The 8,837-nt window shown below is 37.6% G+C and overlaps 1 long non-coding RNA gene across 1 annotated transcript; it reads left to right on the forward strand.

The window, feature by feature from the left end:
• Positions 1-2,201: 2,201 nt before the first annotated feature.
• On the forward strand, positions 2,202-8,147 carry LOC131737043 (uncharacterized). Its single transcript, XR_009328616.1, has 3 exons — positions 2,202-2,790; positions 3,159-3,267; positions 7,356-8,147. It is a non-coding gene; the product is annotated as an uncharacterized LOC131737043 (long non-coding RNA).
• The last annotated feature ends 690 nt before the right edge of the window (positions 8,148-8,837 follow it).

Below are 8,837 nucleotides of genomic sequence, written 5' to 3' on the forward strand. Positions count from 1 at the left end.
AAATAGCGACTGGCTGCAATTCATTCTTGGTATAATACAATTATTTGACGTGCATGCGGGTATTTAAGCACCATTATTAATTGTAGCTAAGGATGGTTCATTTACACCTTCATTTATTTCAATTTAGGGGCAAGTTTGAAATCCCGTTCTGTCTCACAGCGTCCAGTTAATCTGGAGCCACATGGTAACCCTAAATTAGGGCTTCCCAACCTTGGTCTTGGGGACCCCATTTGTCTTCTGGTTTTCAATCCAACTGAGCTCTCAATTACCTAAGTAGACCCTTAATTGGACTAATAATTTGCTTAATTAGATCTTTTTGATTGTTCTCAGCTCCTATAAAATGTTATAGCTAACTTGAAATCTGCAACTGTTTAAGAGCTGGAAACAAGTAAAAAGGTTTAATTAAGCAAAGTATTAATTCAATTAAGGGTTTAGTTAAGTAACTGAGAGCTCAGTTGGAATGAAAATCAGCAGACACTGGAGCATCCCCAGGACTAGGGTTGGGAAGCCCTGTATAGCAACTACCCTTCTAGAACAGAAATGGAAAAGAGAAAGAATTCTTGCAAAGTAGGCACAAAGCTGAAAATAAGGAAAAGACCCCCTCCCATAATAAATAGATACAATAATATATATTTTATTACTATATAATTTTTAAATTGTAACATTCATGCTAATGTATACAGCACTATATATATATATATATATATATATATATATATATATATATATATATATATATATATATATATATATAATTATAGTTTAATATGCCATTTAATCAAATTTCCAGATGGGGGCAGATTGTGTCTTAGCTTCTAAAATGTTCAGATATGAGTTGATAACACGTAGACATTTTGACATTTTGAAGAAAAAGGCCATGACTATTATGGGTGACCTTCAGACGACAGTAACAAAATAATAATAATAATCTCTTGCCAGTGCAAGCCTTTTTTGTGGTAGTAATATTTGCAAGCATTGATTTTGTTAGTCCTAAAAGTTTAGTTATCTATTTTCTGAATAATAAAAGGCTCATATTTTCAGTATTGATGCTTACATCTGTGTATAAAGTCAAATAAGGATACTGAAGTACAAAGCTTTAAAAAGCATTAAATCACTGGTAAGGTTACAGAACCAGCAAGCAACAGCTGAGGAGCTCTTAAATGATCATTGTAATAAAGCTTTGAAGCATTTTGTTCCTCCTTTTAATATGAAGCAATAAATGCAGGTACATATAAACATTTTCAAAAGCCAGTCATGCCAGAGATCGAGCAAGTCCTTGAGTTTTAAGACCACGCTATATATAAAAGAAAAAATGGTTTAGATAATTAAAATAGACCCCAATATTGTGTGAATATTACTGGAAAAAAACATACATTTTTCCCCTGAGGGGAAAACAGAAAAGTATTTGTTCAACACCTCCTCCTCCTCTTGGATTGTATCTGCATTGCTGTCGACTCACATCCCTCAGGGTGCAGGGAGCTGGAGGCTCGGCTGCACTGTCGAATGTCTGCATTCATTGTGGTGGTATTTTGTTAGTTATGCGGTTGGTTTGGTTACTTTAAATTAAAAATAAATGGCAGTTGGTGAACTCTGATTTTAACTGTTCATAAAGATCATACCATAGCACCTGGAAGAATTAATTGTACCACTGGATGCATTTTCGTGTGTGCGTGTGAGTAATTCTTATCAGGAATCTAAGCCAAATACATACTGTCATTTTTTTTTTATTGAAGTTACAGTAACAGTGAAATCAAATTTCAATTATAGTACACTGAAAAGTATAAACATTTAAAGGTACTGAGCATTTTATTGAAAATAAGGTTGTAAGTGAACTTGAAAAATGCATGTCCCATTCTGATCACAGGCATTTTTAAACCACAAAAGCAAGGCGTCCTCAACATCAGGTTATTGAGCAAATCAGAACCGGTGACGACTTGCATCCAGTTTGCTGTTCATAGGCCTGTATAATAGTGTCCTGTTTTTTTCAGAATGATTGAGAAAATATTTGCAGGAATGTTAAAATCTGTAGCAACATCTTTTATGTTTTCATACAGTGGTGCATTATTCACTGCTTTCAACACCTCCACTTTTGTCTGCAAAGATAATGACATTTTTTAAGGGTACTTCTTGGAAATGGCATTTTATGCATGCGTGTATTTTATTTATTTATTTATTTTATTATTTTTTTCCTTTAATCCTGCAGCCATGGCCCGTGGGCACCAGAAGATTCAATCCCAGCAGAAAAATGCTAACAAGCAAGCCGAGCAGAAGAAAAAACAAGGGCATGATCAGAAGACTGCTGCCAAAGCGGCCTTAGTATACACCTGCAGTGTCTGTATGGTAAGAGGATCTGAAGACCAAGCATTCCTCTGGGAAAATCCTAGCCTAGGATAGGATCCACTTAGAAGGAAGCTGTTACTGCACAATGATGTCAATATTTCCCTGTGGTAACAGGCCAAAAGGCAGATGGCTCTTAAAGAAAAATGAACTGCTTTGGAATAACTGTCACACACATTTTTCCCTTACAATTTGTGTGTATGCAAATAAGTGTTTTGAACCTCAGAGAAGAATGCTATATATTCCTTCTCTGTCTGATGCGCTTTGCACGAGTTGTGACAAGTTGCCCTAAACATGTGCTTCCTGTGCTTAGCTGTGGTTGTTACAGGGTTACAAAGATGTCCAAAAATGACAACCTTTTTACTGTAGGGCAGTTTGCAGGAATTGGGTTGAAAAACTGGACCAGAAGGACAGTATATCTGAAGTGTGATAGCTTTAATCTGAGATTCCTAGGTAAGTATTGGTATGTTATTCTGTAAAATATATTTTTATATATACTGTAACATAGCCTCTCCGTACTCAGCTCGCTTGCCCTTTAAAACACAGACCCAGACTCAAGAATTGCCCAGTGAAGCACTTTCATGCACTTTTCTTTTTACAAAACAAAAATAAACAATACAAAACAAATGCCTAGCTCAAACGTAGAGCCTAACTGCACTTTAAACAGTAACTATCAGAATGGACGGCTAAGCCGTTTACCAGTCACAAACACCTTACACAATACCTTTCTTTGAACTCAGCACTTCTCTTCATAAACCAGCTCCCTGGTGATTTCTCTGTAATAGAGCTGGAAGCAGCTAATAGTTTTTGCCTCCTTGCAGACACAGATGCCTGACCCAAAGACGTTCAAGCAGCACTTTGAGAGCAAGCACCCCAAATCCCCGATGCCACCAGAACTAGCTGATGTGCAAGCATAAGATGTGTTTTCAGGTATTTAAGAAATATATTCAGCATTGGTTTAAAGTGTTACCGAACAGGCTGTAGGGTTTAGAACACAACACATTACTTCCCCTAGCTTTCCGCTTTGTTGGACATATTCCTGGAATACATTTTTCAACATAATTGCAAATCTCTTTTTTCTTTTTTTGGGGGGGGGGGGGGGGGTGAATATTTTTATAAACATATCCCTGGTCGTAAATCAGTTTTAATTTTTTATTTTTTTTTTACATCAGTTATGCTTCGGGTCTTCCTGTCAAAATTTCTTCTGAATTTATAACATTGACTGCTAAAATCCAGCTTGTTCAAGTAGAAATATTGATTTTGTTCCAGACTCCCAAGTTCAGCATTTAGATTCATCTGTCCTACCTGCTCGCTCCGGCACAGGTGCAGAGTTATGTTTTAAACCCTACAGCCTGTAAAGGTAAAACTTTAAGGATTCTTGGCAAATTATATTGAAGCACCATGTTAAAGAGCTAATCCATTCTTTAATTGCCATTTTCTTACTTCTTATTAGGTTTATTAACATCATTATTTGCTCCCCTTTTATTGTAAACTAAATCTTTTGGTTCTTGATGTTGATGATATTTTAGAATAAGCAAAGAAATTTAGGTGCAGTGCTATAGATAAACTGCAGAATCATTAGCACCATGCTGTAGGTCACATGGTTTGACTGCAGCTTGAACCATTTGAACTCTAATACATGGATTAGGCACCAGAACTCAGCAGCAACATTTCATCTACAGTACAGCACTGTCTTTGAAACATCTTAATATTTCAAATTGGAGAATAAAATACAAGCAAAGAACCATGAAAAGGGGGACCAGTGATATTATCTAGTGCTGATGAGAGGCAAGATAATGGATTGTAAAAACCTCTCCTTTTTAAATGGACAACAACTAAGGTAAATAATTTCGTTAATCTATTTTGTAATTTGTGTAACAACATTCTAACCAGGCCCTTAGTGATTTACTGATTTATCTTTTTTTATTTTCAACATGATCCCAATGGACACTTTATAATTTATAATTATAATTACTTTAACTAATAATAACTTGGTAGTATCACTATGAATTTAATGTGCTGGTAAGTTTTATACATACATTTATGTACTGTTAATCTGTGAGCCAAACCAACTGAACAAAATCTCTGCATCAAAGGACTGCATTATGAAACCCATTGCTGCATGGGGGTGTATGAAGAGCAGCTATGCAGCAATGTGGGAGTGTCCCTGTCTTCTTATTTGGCTTATTGTTAGCTTGATAACAGGAGCTTAATCAGTAGCGGCTGATATAGGGATATTTGCAGCTTTACCTTTCCAATGCAAGGCATACTTTTGAATGTAAAGAAAGAAATCGGAACTGCATTTTGCATGTGCTAATAAATCTCACCAGCAGTGGGCACTTGTCTGGTAGATTGCTAGAAAGCCCACTGACATGGGTATACTGTACTGTACTGTACTGTACTCCATGTTGAAGTGATTTACAGAGCCATCTAAAGCAGCATTGTTATAGATGTAGAATACACGGTAGGAAGTAGTTAGCTAAATACGGACCTGCAAAACATGAAACGACTAAATAAGTGTTGTAAAAGGATTTTTTTTGTGTGTGACCCTGAGAGAAAAATCTATTGATACAGTCTCATATACATATAAATAGAGCATCTGCTATATTCATTAAGCCAGTGTTTTAATCATATGTTCAAGGGTAAATGAGAAGGTAAATACTGGATAAATAATTTTTTGTATATGATTATGAAAAATAAGCATGAGGGGGTTATTTAATACACAATATGCAATACATTTATTATGATATATATATATATATATTTATATACACACACACACACACACATACACACACATACACATACATACATACATACTGATGCAGAAATGCAACACTCCGGTCTAATGGATTTAATCAAATATTTTAAACATAAATATCAAACAAAATCACAGAAAGTGTGAACAAAAATACAGATTAAAGAATCATGATCAATTTTAAGTATGAAATGTGACACACTGTCAAAATGAAAACCATCACAAAGTTAGTATCGGGTATGACCTCCCTGAGCATTAACACAATCCTGGCAGCGTTGATGCATAGACCTGATCAGCCTCTGGATAGACTGCTGTGGGATGTTCCGCCACTCTTCCTGTGTAGCTGCAGCCAGCTGGTGAAGGTTGGCTGATCATGGTTGTCTCCTGTGGATGACACTGGTGATTTGGTCCCACAGATGTTCTTTTGGACTCGAGTCAGGAGAAAAAGCTGGCCACGGCAAGACCTCGACATTGTTTTCTTGAAATCGTGCAATTGTAATCCTAGCACTGTGTGGTCTTGCATTGTCCTGCTGGAAAATCGAAACTTCCGGATTGGCTTGCCGGAACCGAAAAACTGTTGCCTTCGTCAATGTATCGCTGAGCAGTAAGGTTGCCCTCAGTATGCACCAAAGGCGTTCTTGTGTTAAAGGAGATTCCTCCCCACATCACACTTCCACCACCCCAATGGTTAGCTTGAGCAATGCAACAGTCAGCATAACGCTCACCACAACGTCACCACACACGCTATCTTCCGTCAGGTCTGTCAAGAGAAAAGCGGCATTCATCGGTGAATAAAACACTCCACCGCTCTCTCTGCCGCCACCTCAGATGTTCTCTGTCCCACAGAAGACGGCGATTTCATCTCAGCTGTCAAAATGTTACCCTTGAGCGGATCATTTTCATGCAGATGGCGAGCTACAGTCATTCAGCTGATGTGTGGGTTATTTCTTCCTGGAATTTCTCATGCTGTAGCCACTGTAGTCTGAAAACGATCACGCAGATGAATCAGTCGGATGTGGTGATCCTGGGCCGGTGTCGTGACCCTCTGCCTTCCAGGACGTGGCCTCACCCTCACAGAGCCAGTTTCCTGGTTTCTCTGGACTCGTCTACTGATTTGTTGAAGCAGAACATCTCATTCTCTGGGCAACTTCTCTCACAGACATGTCATGCCTATAGGAACCAGGCGATCTCCATTACTCAAGTGGGGCATGGTCGTATCTTTCGCTGTTCTTGTGTTACTTTTCGAATAGCTATTTATACAGATTCATAATCAATTCATTTTGGCAATTTTAACTCAAATACCAAACACTGAGCACCTGGTGTTTTTATGAAATCACATGACTTGAGCTCAGTATTTTGTTATCCCAAGGAATAATACTCACTGCTTACTATTTAAAATGTAAATAACATTATGTATGGGCCCAGTGAGCTATTGATGTAGAACTTAGACTGGACTGTTGCGTTTTCATTGTGCATCAGTGTGTGTGTGTGTGTATATATTTAAGCAATAGAGCCTGTCGATGCGGGCTCTTCCATGTGGTAGATGACCGCGACTGGAGTTAATGTGTCCTGAGCCATAGGTGAGGGCACTAACCAAAGTCAAGGTCATCTACCACACGGTAGAGCCTGCACCGAGAGGGCTCTATTGCTTAATTCAAGCTGGCAGGGAGTGGATGGCTGGTACCGAAAGAATTGAAACAGGGTTGGCAGTTTGACTGGCTGGTTTTGAGGCAGGGTGTTGTTTGGATCCAACTGATGACAGAATTGTTGACCAATCATGTCTTTCCTGTTGATTTGCTGTCCAGTAGCTGTGAATTGAGCCTTCATTACGGTGTCCTGTCACAGACATGATTTCATTTGTCTCTAGACCAGCGTCAGAAATTATCAATGTTTAAGTAGCTTTTTATGTTATCAGATTAGTTTTTTAAGAATGTTAAGATTGTTTAGAATGTTAAGGGAAAAAAGTGTGTATTTATGCGCAGATTGATTTAAAATTTAATTCACAGTTAAGCACTTCAACATTCCAGCGGGCATTTATGCAAAATAGAAGCCCACTAAATCTGGAAGCTGATTGGCTGTTCGCAATCGAGCATTTTCTAAATATATATATATATATATATATTTTTTCCCCCCCCATTAGATTCACATGCATTCACATTTACTAATACAATGCAAGGTCTCAAATTTCAAAACCCATATAATAATGTGTAGTGGTGGTTAAAAAAGTTTTAAAATTGACTTTGTTTTTTCTTTTTCCCAGACTACCTTCAAGCCACAAGCCTACCTGTCAACAGCCCCTCACAAATACCTAGTCCTGCACCTGTGTTTTCATGTTGAACTGCAGAAACGTGTTAACAAAGGACCTTCGGATTACTGAGAATGGCGGCGTGATTCAATACAGCCAGTTGGCCACTTTGCAATGATGCTGTGGAAAATGCATTTCTACAAGATTTAAAAGATACCATTCACTAAGATGTTTTGCAAGTGTCCCTGTGAAAATGCTGCATTCTGCTTTAGTTGCATGTTACTGGGATGCCCATTTCAAGCAGTTGTCACTTACAGTGGTCGGATACCTTTTGTGTTCCTTACCAAAATAATTATTGCATTTGGTGAAAAATGGCAAGGGATGCCATGCTATGAGAGAGACAAGAAACAGTACTGTCACCTTTAGGGAAATGTGCTGGGCTACGCAGATTGTGGAATATTTTGTACAGTATGTTTTCATGATAACACACATATGGTCTCTTTCCCCACCAAATGAAGTTCAAGAATCCTGCTCATTATTTGGAGCCACCTTTGCCCAGTTTCATCACCATATGTTAAATGTTTTTTTTTCCCCATAACAGCAATGCAAAGTGGCCAACTGTCTATAAAGCCTATATTTTTAGCCTGTAACTTCTGTATAAGTGTACACTATAGAGACGCTGCATAGTTTTGTAAAAGCATAATTTTTACACTTAGTTTCTGTTCATATTATATAAAATAACATTAATAAAGTAATACTTTGGTACATTTTCCAGCATTTTTGTCTGGTCTGCATTATGATGTCTTAAGGCGGGGGGGGGGGGGGGGGGGGGGGGGGGGGGGGGGATTAACCGTGTGGTGTTTGTTTTACATTCATGTACAAAAAGCATGCCAGTGGTTGCCATAGTAACTGTGTGCCCAGGCAGTAGGTTGTGATAATCGCATGCTGTAGCATGCCATTTTAGTAGGAAAAGGTTAGATACATAGGTTTACATGGTAACTGCTCAGCTAAGTAGAAACTAAGCTTTGTGAGAGATATGTATGTGTATATATATATATATATATATATATATATATATATATATATATATATATATATATATATATATATATAAAGAAATAACTGGTGAAACTGCTGTAAATGGATTTTGGGTGCATTTCTTTACATGAAGAAAAAGAAGTTCAGATTTCTTGGTTAGTACTCTATATAGAATACTCAAAAAGCTATATGAAGTATGGTGTGTGGTTTTCTTTGTAATGTTTCCCTGCCCTTTGCAATAAAACTATGAAATCATTGTTGCCTGAAACATGATGACTCGTGTTGCCATATCATTATTGGCAAATTAAATTGGTTTGAATGAAGGGTGTGGTGACTTCAGCCCAGTGCAAATGTGCAAATCAATTTATATCTCCCATAATGGGCATTTCCCTTTTTTAAAGACCTACATTGAATAACCCCTATGTTGGTAATGATTTGTGTATATATTGAAGAAGGATC

The sequence above is a fragment of the Acipenser ruthenus genome, chromosome 4, assembly GCF_902713425.1.
Source record: "Acipenser ruthenus chromosome 4, fAciRut3.2 maternal haplotype, whole genome shotgun sequence".
NCBI classification, from domain to species: Eukaryota; Metazoa; Chordata; class Actinopteri; order Acipenseriformes; family Acipenseridae; genus Acipenser; species Acipenser ruthenus.